Raw genomic sequence first — 12286 nt, forward strand, 5'->3', positions numbered from 1 at the left:
TGCCGACCCTGGTGTTCTTGAACCTTCCTCTGAGGCTTCTGTTGCTGGGGCACTGTCAGAGACAGGATACGGGACTAGATGAACCACAGGTCTGATTCAGCATGGCAATTCCTATGTTCCTGGGGAGGCCTGGAGGAGATGATGGGGGATACCTTAACCTACTCTAGTCTACATCCCAGATGTCATCCAAAGTTTATAGGCAGGTAGACTATTCGCAGGGATCATTAGGTATGATCTTGGGCAAGTTGCTTCACCTCTTTACACTTCAGTTTCCATCTCTGAAAATGGGGATAGTTCTCCTTACCTGCTTCCCAAGGGTCGAATGTGAGATCTAATGCATTAATGCTTAGAAGAAAAGTGCTAATGCAAATACTTATTAACATGAGGGAATGTAAAGATTCTTTCTCGTGGAATGGTCAGATATTTACCATTACCCAAAGACATTATGTTCATTCTGCATTAGCTATTTCTAATTGTTGAAATGAAGCCAAGTTTTGTGTGTGTGTGCATGCGTGAGAGTGTGTTTTGAGGAGTCACGCCTTCTTCTGAGCCGATGATGACTCTTTCGCCCGAGGAGCATTTGAAATCTGCCAGAATGTATGTATAGTTGAAAACAGAAATTGAAAACCTTATAAAGGAGCTGCTGCCCCTGTGAGTTATTAGCTTTCATAAGGCATCAGAGAGGAGACATGCCTGCCCACACTTTCCAAGGGAACTATGGACTGGTTGTGGCTACAGAAATCATTCTCCCTTGTCCCCTGAAACGCTCCCCTTGGGTTGGAAGAAGCTTTGGTATACACACCAGTGCTTTCATGCCTCCAAGTGACCTGGCTGCTTTATAGCTGTCCCTCCTTCAAGAGAAACTGGAGCTGCTGAGACATAGGAGTGGGGAAGATTTGTAACCCTCTCTGTGGCTGTGCGAACAAATGAATAAAATTAACAGGGTCTTGAAGATCATTAAAAAGTCCTCAAGAAGGAGAAGATGGAAAGAGGAGCTCAGGATAGAGGAGGAGGTGGAAACCCAAAGGTCTTGTGAGCCAGGTGGCTTATGCAGTCTACACCTCTGTGTTGGTGGTAAGGAAAAAATGTTACTGATCTTACTGATTAATGGGAGATATGCATCTATATTTAAAGTCAATCTCTGATACTATAGGAAGACACTCCTAAAACCAGGCATCACTGTTAAGTTTTTCCAGAGCTTAAAAGTGTTGGAGGGAGTAGTGTTTAGAGCATAGGACAGGGAGCTAGAAACGCTGGGTCTTCTCCTCATTTCTGCTCTCAACTCTTTGTGATCTTGAGCAAGTCATTTTACACATGCGTGAAATTGGTATAATAATCCTTGTCTCTTACAGGATGCATTCTGAGAACTAAAACAAGTTTGTAAAGCTCCTTGAGACTTTTAGTTGAAAAGTATTGGGGTTATAAAAAGTATCTAAGTCCTGTGCTTCCATATTCAGAAAAATGTGTAGGAAACAATGTGGAATGAGCAAAATGGGGGGTTGCAAATTCTCCTTGGTCATTTTATTTGCAAAGCCCAAGGTTGATTTGGACTCCGGTGCCATTTTATCTGTCCCTCTACGCTTGCATAACCTTTCATAGGAGGGTGTTAATCAGAAAAATGGTTCTGGTTTTGTTCCACTACTTAAAAAAAAGGCAATTGGGACAATGATGCATAGAAAATATGGAATTCACCGGCACCTTCCCACTGTATCTGTCTTTCCATCTATTCCCCAAAAGTGCAGGAGAGGATGATCCCAGAAGCTGCTGGACTTGGTTATTAAATGCAGCTTTTCTTTGTTTCATATAGAAAGCCTCAAAGGGATCTTAACTACTCATATGGAACAGTTGAAACTGTAGTGGTGTTTGATTTATGTCATCATTCCTTTCATATTTGACAGTATAGTTACGATAGTACAGGTGCAATTTTTCCACTCTTTATGGACTCTCTCTTTCCCTCTCTAATCTATGTATTTCTTTATCTATCTAACTCTATCCAGCTACTTTTATGGTCCCTCATGGACATGATTCTCAGTGTCCCTGTGAGGTTGGACTGTATTATGTGACTTGCCAAAGGTCACGCACACAGCGTGTGGCAGAGCTGGGAATTGAACCCAGTGTCTGCTGTGTCCCAGTCCACTGTCTTGATGTGAACCCCTGGCATTTATCTCGCTCCCTCCCTCTTTGCATTTATGTACAAATATTTCATACTAAAATTTACATTAAAAGAATAGGTCACATGACTAACACATTGAAAGTCCGTAAATAGCAAGGTTAAGGCTGCATGCACAACCCAGACTCTGTCACCTTATGTTTCTGCTATGTAATGCCATCTTTAATTTTGTCACACGAATTCTCAAAAAATACATTGCAATCATATTATACAGTCTTTCTCTAGAAGTTTGGGTCAGATCCAGCACACTTTATCACATGTCCCTCAACTCCCCTTAACCCTTTTGATCTTCCAAGACTTACAAGGACTGAGTCAGCCAAGGGTTCCTGTGCAATTTTTACCTCTGTCCCACTGCAGCTTCATTGTACCTTTCAATATGCAGTGCATGTGCACCCTTCCTTAACTGGACACTGTACAAATCTGGCCAAAGAAAACGAAGGCCAAAATATTCTGCACAGCTGCAAAATGTGATTTTCAAAGGCTCAGAATGCAGTCAAATCAAAATCATCAGCTCACCAGGATGATTAAAAGCCTGTTGCAGATTTTTTAAAAGTGTATTTCTCCCCACTCTCCCTCTTTGCTCAAAAATAGCTCAACATTTAACTGGAAACTTATGAGCAACAGAAAACAGGAAGGTTCATGGAAAATCTCATCCAAACCTAGCTTTGGTGGTAGCTGTAGCTAACTTTAGCTGCCACTTCCACTCTTACATGCATTTCGTTCTATATTTATAGGAGATGAGCTTCCACTGAAAAAATCACATCCAAACTTTCTAAATGATTGAGAGTGGTCAGATCTGAGTTTCAGTTTATTCCTATATTTAATATGCATGCTTCTAAGCATTCACTTGGCTATTTGGTTGGTGGCTTGTAAGATCCCATCATTCTGAGGGCTTTTAAATGCAATGCATTTAAATTGAGCAATGAAACCTGGAAGTAATGGCCCACCCTTATGGTAACCCCTTAGATTGAATGTGAAGGGGGTGGATGGACTATGTGTGGACTGCTTAGATGCAGTGGGTGTACAGAGACATTTGGCTTTGGTGCTTTGAGCTGGTCCGTTATAGAACGTTGTTGCCAGTCACGAGGGGGTTTCAAAACAGGCTATGCTGGTAGTTTTGTTTTTGATTTTTCAATGGGAGCTAGGCAGTGGGTCAGAACAGCCTGCCACCATCTCTAGTATGGAAATGATAGAGATGAATTGCTGCAAAGTCATCTGTTAAAGCAAAAGCCGAGAAAATTTGAGCATTCTTGCAGTCACGTTCTCTGAAGATGGTGATTCTAACCAATTGTATCTCAAAACTAAAATGAAAAGAAAGGCAATAAATTATCTTGCAGTCCGGAGTGAAAAGATAAGACAGCATTTTCCATTGTTTGTATAATGGAGGTGCCTCTTTTGCTTCTGCCTCTCTCTCTCTCTCTCTCTCTCTCTGATACCTTGCCAGAATTTAAATATTGCCTTTGTTATTAAAAAAGACATATATGGTAGTATAATGCCTTAAACAGATTAGCATGACATTTATATAACTGTCAATCCCCAAGGTGCTCTGCATTCATATAGATTCTTTAGAAGCAATGCACAGAAAGCAGAAATGTCATCGACTGGCCCAAGATTGGTAAGAAGTATTCCAGCAGACAATAAAGACAAGTTGCAATGAGACGGTGATTTGTTCAGTTGAATTAGGTCTGAAGGAAGAGCAGGGGACTCTTGGATGTCTGAGAGGTGCTCTTTGATAGGCTGAGGAGGGGGAAGAAAGAGAAGGGAAATAACAGTAAGACATGGCAGTGGCATTTGGATAATCTGTGATCTTACTTTTAGTCTTTTAATTGGCCTGTCATTTTTCCTTGTCTCATACGTTTTCATAAAATCTCTCCCTGCCTCCCCTTTCTTCTTGCAGTTCCTCTGATTTCCCCACTGACATTCCCTCTTGTTTTTTTTTTTAATTTTCCTTTCAAAGAAATGCAAGTTGACCAGCTTTGCAGTGTTTGTAAACAGCGGCAGACTGAGCGGTAGAGGAGGGGGCCACTTGGAAGAATTCAGCTGATTCTTTGTAGGGTGTTGCCTGATCTATTGATTGTGTGTTACTTACACTGATTACTTGAGAATTCCCAGTTAACACTCTGAGGTTTGGTAGTGTCTAGTCTGCAGATCTGGCCCAGAGTTACTGGAATTATTATTCATTTGGAAACCCTGATGTTCACAGTTGCAACACTCACACTTAGGAAAAAGCATCTGAATTTGCAATAGTTTGATTAACACCAGGTGTAAACACACAAACGCTCCAACCCAAACAAGTGAGTAGCAGTAATGTAATATTAATTTAACATCCAACATCATGTCATACACATACTCACGCCATCCTTGGGGAGACCTAGAGGTAATGAGAAAGGTAGTGATCCATGAGGGTGATAGCCTATCCCTGGGATGCCAAAGGATCCCAATAATCAAGGTTTCAATGGCCTAGGGGTCTGGTGGCTGCCATGAATATTCATAAGAATATCTGGCCTCCTTTGTCCATACTTAACTTCCTCACCCTAACAATGCTGGGTTAGTATACTAACTACAGGTTAGTACATTAATTTTCTCAAACGTATTAACATATACATCAATTGGTTGCTGCAGCAATCTTGCAGTTGAACATCTCCTGATGTTCCTATCCTAAAATACCGTACTGGCATCAACTGATTTCTTGCAGTTACCTGTCAGCATATTCATTCATTACAGCAATACGTCTTATGATATCCTGTGACTTAACGTCACTGCTGGTTAACTTATGCTAAAAATTGTAGGCCTCACATCCTTATGCTGAGTGCTTAAGCTAATATCTTACAGGCTTGGACCTGTAGGTCTCTTGAATTACTGCCTTATACCTTTAATTTATATCTTGTATACCCATATTTTATACCTACAGACTAAAGGGGGAGGGGAAATCTAGTTTGTGGGGACTGTCCCTCACACAAAGTTATTTATATTCTACTGTGGTTTTCTTTATACGAGATTTGGGGTCTAAATCAAAACCCTGCATCCAAACAATCCTGGATTTTGGAGGGAGTTGAGATCTACATCTGATCTGAACTCTGTTGCTCAGACCCCTCTCTACATTGAAATGCTTTGAATTTCTGTCACTTCCCAATAGAGTATCAGGTCTCTTAGAAGTATCAGAGATAGGTAGGTAGATCTTCACCTTCCATGTTGAAAAATTGTCTTTAGGTTCAGAGGAACATTGCACAGCCTTTCAAATCATCCCAGGAAATATTCCTGCGCTCCCATAGCTAAGTCTAACCATGCTGTCAGTGGCAGGTCACTTCGGCCTTACAAAAGAAATCCCCAAGACACATAATTAAAACTGAGCTGTCTTCATAAATCCACTCACATTGCTCCTAATATTTGCTCTCCCATGGCTTTGAAGTTGGTGTGTTTGCTGTTTGAAAAGGTGTGGGGATCCCACTGAGACATTCTGTCTTTGACAGATAGGAAAGCATGATCATTGTGGTAATAGCTTGTATTTGCATAGCAGAACACACCTTTGGTCCTGATCAATCCCAAACTATGGGTAGAATTTTCAGAGGGGCTCAACACCCACAAGTGGGGCCAGATGTTCAAAAGATCTCAACTCCCATTTAGGCACCTAAAATAAATGACCTTCAAAAGAGCTCACAACATTGGGTGCATGTTGATTGCTGAGCTCTCTCAAATCTGTCCAGAAGTGTCACATTGACAGTGGCTGGGTGCTTCACCTTGTTTGAAAAGCTAATCCCAGTTGTAGGTGCAGATCAAAACCAGCCCTTTGACATGCCTGTAGAAATGAACTGGGAGCCAGTGCAGACTGAGCCCAGGTGTCATGTTCCCTGCAAGGAGACTATTAAGCAAGTAGGTAGACACGTGTTCTGCACCAGCTGAAGTTTCCATGTGGTCTCAGGTGTAGCCCCATATAGAGCAGGATGCAGTGATCAGGGGGCAGGGGGAGACAAAGACATGGATCATTGTTGTGAGGTCTGGATTTGATAAGAAAGGCTCGATCTCTTTTTTCATGTGGGGGCAGGTGGTCAGTTTTGGCTACTTGTGTTTTCATCCCCATGTAGCAGCTGGGGATGTTCCTGTCCCCAAAGGTAGCATGCTCTCTACTGAGGGGCAGACATCAGCTATGACATCTCTTCCAGATGCTTCCCTGGTGCCAGCCTCTGCCTTGACTGGGTTGAACTTCAGCCAACAAACTCTCATCGGAGCCCCAGTCTTGGCTGGACGGTGGGGAAGGAAAGAAATAGCACCTTCTGGATCCGATGAAATAGAGACATAGAGGTGAGTATTGTCAGCACATTAATGGCAGTGCAGCCCAAACAGCTACAGTTCCTCATCCAGCACTGATCAGGAGAAGTGATAGACACAAATCCTGCAGTACCCTACACTAGAGAACCTGTGGGGCATAAGAGCAGTTGCCTTACAGGACCTCTGGTTCCCCACAAAGAGAGAAGAACAGAGCCACTCAACCAAGTTTGCATTCACCTGACTTTTGTTTTTATTACAACAATTTGGCTTGTGACAGACAATTTACTGTCCTGCCTGGTTCTCTCCTCTGTTTGTATCTCACACGTCTCTTTGCGCTGCAGTAGATAACTGGGAAGCTGATGGTTTTGTTTCAAGGAATAAATCAAGTCTTTAGGAAAGGAGATTTGTTCCTTCCTACATCTCTCTTATTTGAACAAGTATCGTTCCCTATATAGCCGGTTCTCCTCCCCTCAATAAGTAAAGAAGTTCTTGTTGTTTGGACAAAAATGGCAGTAATAATAACTTGTATATAGATGGTGTCTTTTAATTGGAGAACCTCAGAATGCTTGCTAATGATATAGGTGTTATTAGTTTTCCCATTTTACGATTTCCCTATCTGTAAAAGAGGTTGCACAAGAGGTTAAGTGACATGACCAAGATCACACATCAAGTAAGTGCCAGAGCTGGGAGTGGAAAGGAGGTCTCCCTGATTCCTTGCCCCTGCTCTAATGATTGGATCATGCTGCCTGCTTTGTTTCTTATAGTCCTGCCCCCACCTTCATCCCTTCCAACATGTAGTAAGAATAATAAATGTCTGGTGTTGTCCTAGCTGTACACAAGGAGAATTACACATAGTAGGGACAAGTTTGAATGGGGGAGGAGGGGTCTGAACCCACACAAGCTTGAAAATTCCAGATAGAGCCAAACTATTTGAGGATGAAATTCCATTTCACTATTCCGTTTCTTTAAGGCCAGCTTGGAGACGAGGATGGGCAGAAGTTTCAGTGATAGCTCATTATGCCCTCCTGTAATGGGCACCCCATGCTGAGCATAGACAGAAGGGGGAGCAGAGCCTCTCCTGTTTACAAAAAGAAAAGGAGTACTTGTGGCACCTTAGAGACTAACAAATTTTGCTGTTTACAGACATGCAGCTTGACCACACCCCCACGCTGCTGATAACTGCCAATCATGGAGTCGGGCACCCACAGCTGCAGTCAACAGAAGAAACCAGGCCTGCTATAAAGGAGAGAGAATACAGAGCGAGAGGGAGGGCAGAAAGGTGTGGGGCAGCAAAGGTGCAACACCCCTGCACCAGGCTGCCTCTGCAAATGCATCCAAGTGACTGAAGGAGATGATTGACTCATTTAGAGGTGAAGGTCCAAGAACTGCTCTGTCTGTGGGCAAACTAAGGCGGGGGCGGGAGTCAGAAGCAGCAGCGACCCATCGAAAGACCCCACCAGGAGCTGGTGACACCTCCCGAAACCCTTCAGACCTTAGCTGTTGAGCAGTGCTGTAGTGCAGGAAGGAGGGTATGTGAGAGTGATATCTGAGAGCACTGCTGAGACTGGAATGCAGTGGCTAAAAAGGTGCAGCCTGCAGACATTGTGGTGAGGTTAAGAGGTAACAGGAAAGGAGATCTAAATGAGGATCTGGCAGCTGAGAGAACGGTCCCGAGAGTGGTAGCGGAGACATGACTTGCAGAGTGAGGCAAAGCCCAAGAAAGAGAAGGCTGTTGTGTGGGTCAGAAAAGGAGAGTCAGTGCTATGGAGGCAGAGGAGACACACGCAGAGAATGGGGGTGGGAAAAGGGTCCTTAAGGAGGGAAAGCAGGACAAGAAGCCAAATATCCTGTATCCAGCGTTGGAGGGCATGCTGTCAGCTGGAGGATTTTTTACAGTTATATTTATGTGCTTATGTCACAAGATGTTTTATAGAGCTAGAAAGAGTTGCCTTTTTCTACCTTTCAGAGTGATTTCCCTTGTGGAGGCTTGTTGAAAGAGAAAACTATATTTTCTATACAAATCCTGAAGCTCTTTCAAAGCCCCAAACATCTGTTTCCTTTCCTCTCTAACAGGGTCAGAGAGTTAGGTTATTAACGGCCCCCCTCAGGGGACCACTTCTCCCTTGTTTGTAACTGTCATTGTTTCAAAAGGACAATTGCTAGTACATACTGGAGATTTGAAAGTGAAAACTAACAGCTGACTGTGATCTCTGCAGCCTCTAAGAAAGAAGAGACAGGACTGGTCTACACTATAGGGTGGGCGGGGGGATTGATCTAAGTTACACAACTTCAGCTACGTGAATAACATAACTGAAGTTGACCTACTTATAAGATCGGTGTCTTCACTGCGGTGTGTCGACAGGAAACACTCTCCCGTTGATTCCCCTTGCGCTTTTCGTTGAGGTGGAGTACTGGAGTCAACATTAGAGTGATCGGCAGTTGATTTATTGTGTCTATCCTAGACACAATAAATCGATCCCCACTAGATTGATCACTGTCCGTCAATCCAGCTGGTAGTGTAGACAAGCCATACAGTTGTACAAACATGGCTTTTGATAAAATAAAATCAGCCCGTTGTAACAGAGGACAAATTTCACTGTGAAAACATTCTCAGTTTCAATATTTCCAGTCATTAAAATCCTCTTCAGCTGGAATCCTGTATGGTGCTAGAAATGAATTAGCTGATAACGTCCTCCGTAGAATAAAGACAAGTGTTTTTATGGCTTTTCTGAAGGCTAACATTTGCCAGAAAGTAACAGGCTAATCCTTTAAATTGCACTGTTTTTAATTTGATAAATACGCTTCTCACTCTATTAAATCTTCCAAAAATTTTCTATATGCATCTTTCTTACCTTTATATAACCTGAAAAGCTAGAGATGGGCCCAAATCGAAATCAGGGCTCCGAACAGCTCTGAATTGGGGAATAGTTTGGATCAGTGCCTAGATCTGTATCCAGCCTCTTCGTCTCAGACTCATCTCTAACAAAGCAGGGGGACTGGATGGTGAAGAGAATCAGCAAAGGCCTAGGAAGCCTTTCACATGTAGGTTGCTGATGTGAATGATGAGCAGGCTAGTAATAATTTGCAGACGTTATCTGATGGCTGTTCAGTGGAAGTATGTGAAATGGATTTGGTGGCCTCTGTCCAGTGCCCTTTGCAACTGGCACTAATTGGACCCTGTGTTAGTCTCAATAGAGGCCAGTGACCAAGTAGGCATGGAGACTAAACTGGTTAAATGCCTTGGAACTACAGCAGTGGGTGCTATGGAAACCCAAAAGGAAACAGACAGAACTACAGCACCCTCTCACCTTTACAGGTGGTCCTTCCAGTAGACTGAGCAGAGTGGGGGAAGCTTGTTTGTACTGTACATGCCCTGTGTGTAAACAGAAGACTTCAGTCTCCAGAGCTGCTGCTTTAGCAGCCTTTTTACCGGCCTGAAATTCCCTTGAAGAAAAAAACGAAACAAAACAAAAAACCACCAGGTGGAAATAAAAGTTAGTTTTAAAAGCTGCAAACGAGTAACCTTGCTGAAATCAATACGGAATCCCATCAGCACTGTGTAATGTTATTGACTCAAAAGCAAAAAAGCAGTTTTTTCCTTCTTGTTTCCTTGGTGACAGGACCTGTCCATTAACAAGGGAAAACCAATAGCAGAAAGTGCTGATTTCCGGATCTCTGTCTGTAAAGTGTAGGTCTTTACACTGATGTTTTAGAACAAATATAAAGTAAGTTAAAGACCGAACCCCAGCCTGTTCTGGAATCAGGACTAAGCCTGACATTGTTAGTTACAGAATCGGAGTGGAGCAATTACTATGTGAGGTGGTAGGCACTTTGGGATCATTTTGGATAAAAGGCACTGTGTGAATATAAAATGCATTATGGAGATAAAAGCAGGTAAGTTGTGAGTAGATGTTTAATATGGGATTTTTAATATGGGATGAAAACACGTAAACCACCTCATGAGGACAGCGGGGGCAGAGGGAGGCCCATGATGAGTAGTTTTCAAAAATCCCAACCTTAAATGAGATATTGTTGTTATAAATGGGGGGGAAAAGGGGAAGTCTTGTTATGGGTTGATTTAAAACCCCATTGAGATTGATAGGTGTGAATTCACCAGTCAGTTAGCATAACTATAAGCATAAGCCCCCACCAAAGACAACAGGTATGTGAGAACCCACCCAGGAGCTCTTGGCTGAGTGTTGCTTTGGGTACCAGGGTGTGAGTGTGGGAAGAGAGATCACACAAAATGAGAACAGAAAAGAACCAAGAGAGGGAAGGAGAGGCAAAAAAGCCCAACAGGAACCTCTGAGCACAGTGTGACCCTGGAAGAAGCAAGAGAGAGCGAGCTTTTGAATCTGGTGTTGGCAAAAGAGGCTTGGGGTCTGTAAGCTAAGAAACTGCTTCTTTTGTTCTTGGTTCCTTCTGCATTCAGAGACACAGGACTTGGTACATTCCTTGTAAATAAACAAGATTACATTAAAGAAAGTGACTATCACCAATATCCATTCCCAACAGGAACACCCCAGGGCCCCAAAGTAGCAGCGTGGGTCGAAAAGGAGCAATATTATCCATTTGTAATGATACCATTGTAACTCTATAGTCCTGGTTTAGACGAGGCTCTTAGATGGCCAACCACCTAAATGCTCCCAGAATTAATCACCCTCACTATTACAAATTTGTAAATTAATCTCTCTGTAACTCAGTCTTCCATCTGTAAAATGGGGATAGTAGAACTTCCTTTCTCCCGCTCTCTGTCTTGTTTAGATGGTAAGCTCTTTGGGACAGACTGCTGCTTACTGTGTGTTTGTACAAAGTCCAGCAAAATGAGCCTTTGATCCAGGCGATACCACAAAACTACCAAAATTTGTGCCTCAATTCTACATCTGCAGTTAATTGTGATAGGCAAATCAGGCCCTTTATGTATGGGAAAACATTTAAAATAAGGTGGAGAAATAATTTGTATTTAGACAGGAAGGATGGTCTCATAATTAAGGCGCTGATCTGGAACTGGTTTCTATTCCCAGCTCTGCTACAGGCTCTCTCTGTGAACTTCAGGCAACTCTCTTAAGGCCAGATTCTCTGCCAGAGTACATTGGCACAGCTCCACTGGAGACAACATGCCAGTAATACTATCAGAGAATGTAGGTCTTAGATTCAGTCATAGATTTTAAAGGTCAGAAGGGGTCATAAAATCCTCTTGTCTGACTTCTGTATAGGCCATATCATTTCATCCAGTTGTCCCTTTACTAGGCCCAATAACTTGTGTTCAGCTACAGCATCTCTTCCAGAAGGTATCCAGTCTTGATTTGGAGACATCCAATCACTTCCATCACAATCCAGCATTTCCACTGGTAGTTTGTTCCAACGATTAATCACCCTCACGATTACAAATTTGTAAATTAGTCTCTCTGTAACTCAGTCCTCCATCTGTAAAATGGTGATAGTTGTACTTCCTTTTGCCCACTCTTGGGAGAGTCTTGTTTCGATAGTAAGCTCTTTGGGATAGACTGTTGCTTACTGTGTGTTTGTACAAAGTCCAGCAAAATGAGCCTTTGATCCAAGCGATACAATAAAACTACCAATAGTTTTAGTTTTGACTCATCACCAAGATTTCCTCACTTTGTTGATATGGGTTCATAACAACACAACTTGGCTCCTTTAGTTTTTTGCCTAAAAATGAAATAGCAATAAAACCAGGGCTACCAGCAGTAATCTACCAATTTAATAACTATCTAATAAGAAAGGGGAGGGGGGAGTACGGGTTGCTTGCTACAGCCATCAGGGCATATCTCACCAAATCAATTCCCTGCCATTGCAGGGGCCTCCGGCATTGGTGCAACTTGGTCCCTC

General features: G+C 42.7%; 1 protein-coding gene and 1 long non-coding RNA gene across 5 annotated transcripts in view; one reads left to right on the forward strand and one right to left on the reverse strand.

Moving 5' to 3' along the window:
- Positions 1–12286, forward strand: part of GRIP2 (glutamate receptor interacting protein 2) — a 478373-nt gene that overhangs the window by 246298 nt on the left and 219789 nt on the right. The gene's annotated exons all lie outside the window — the stretch shown is intronic.
- On the reverse strand, positions 2306–8875 carry LOC142072862 (uncharacterized). Its single transcript, XR_012669467.1, has 2 exons — positions 8762–8875; positions 2306–3907 (listed from the first exon to the last, which is right to left on the reverse strand). It is a non-coding gene; the product is annotated as an uncharacterized LOC142072862 (long non-coding RNA).

This window comes from Caretta caretta, chromosome 7 (assembly GCF_965140235.1).
Source record: "Caretta caretta isolate rCarCar2 chromosome 7, rCarCar1.hap1, whole genome shotgun sequence".
Taxonomy (NCBI): Eukaryota; Metazoa; Chordata; order Testudines; family Cheloniidae; genus Caretta; species Caretta caretta.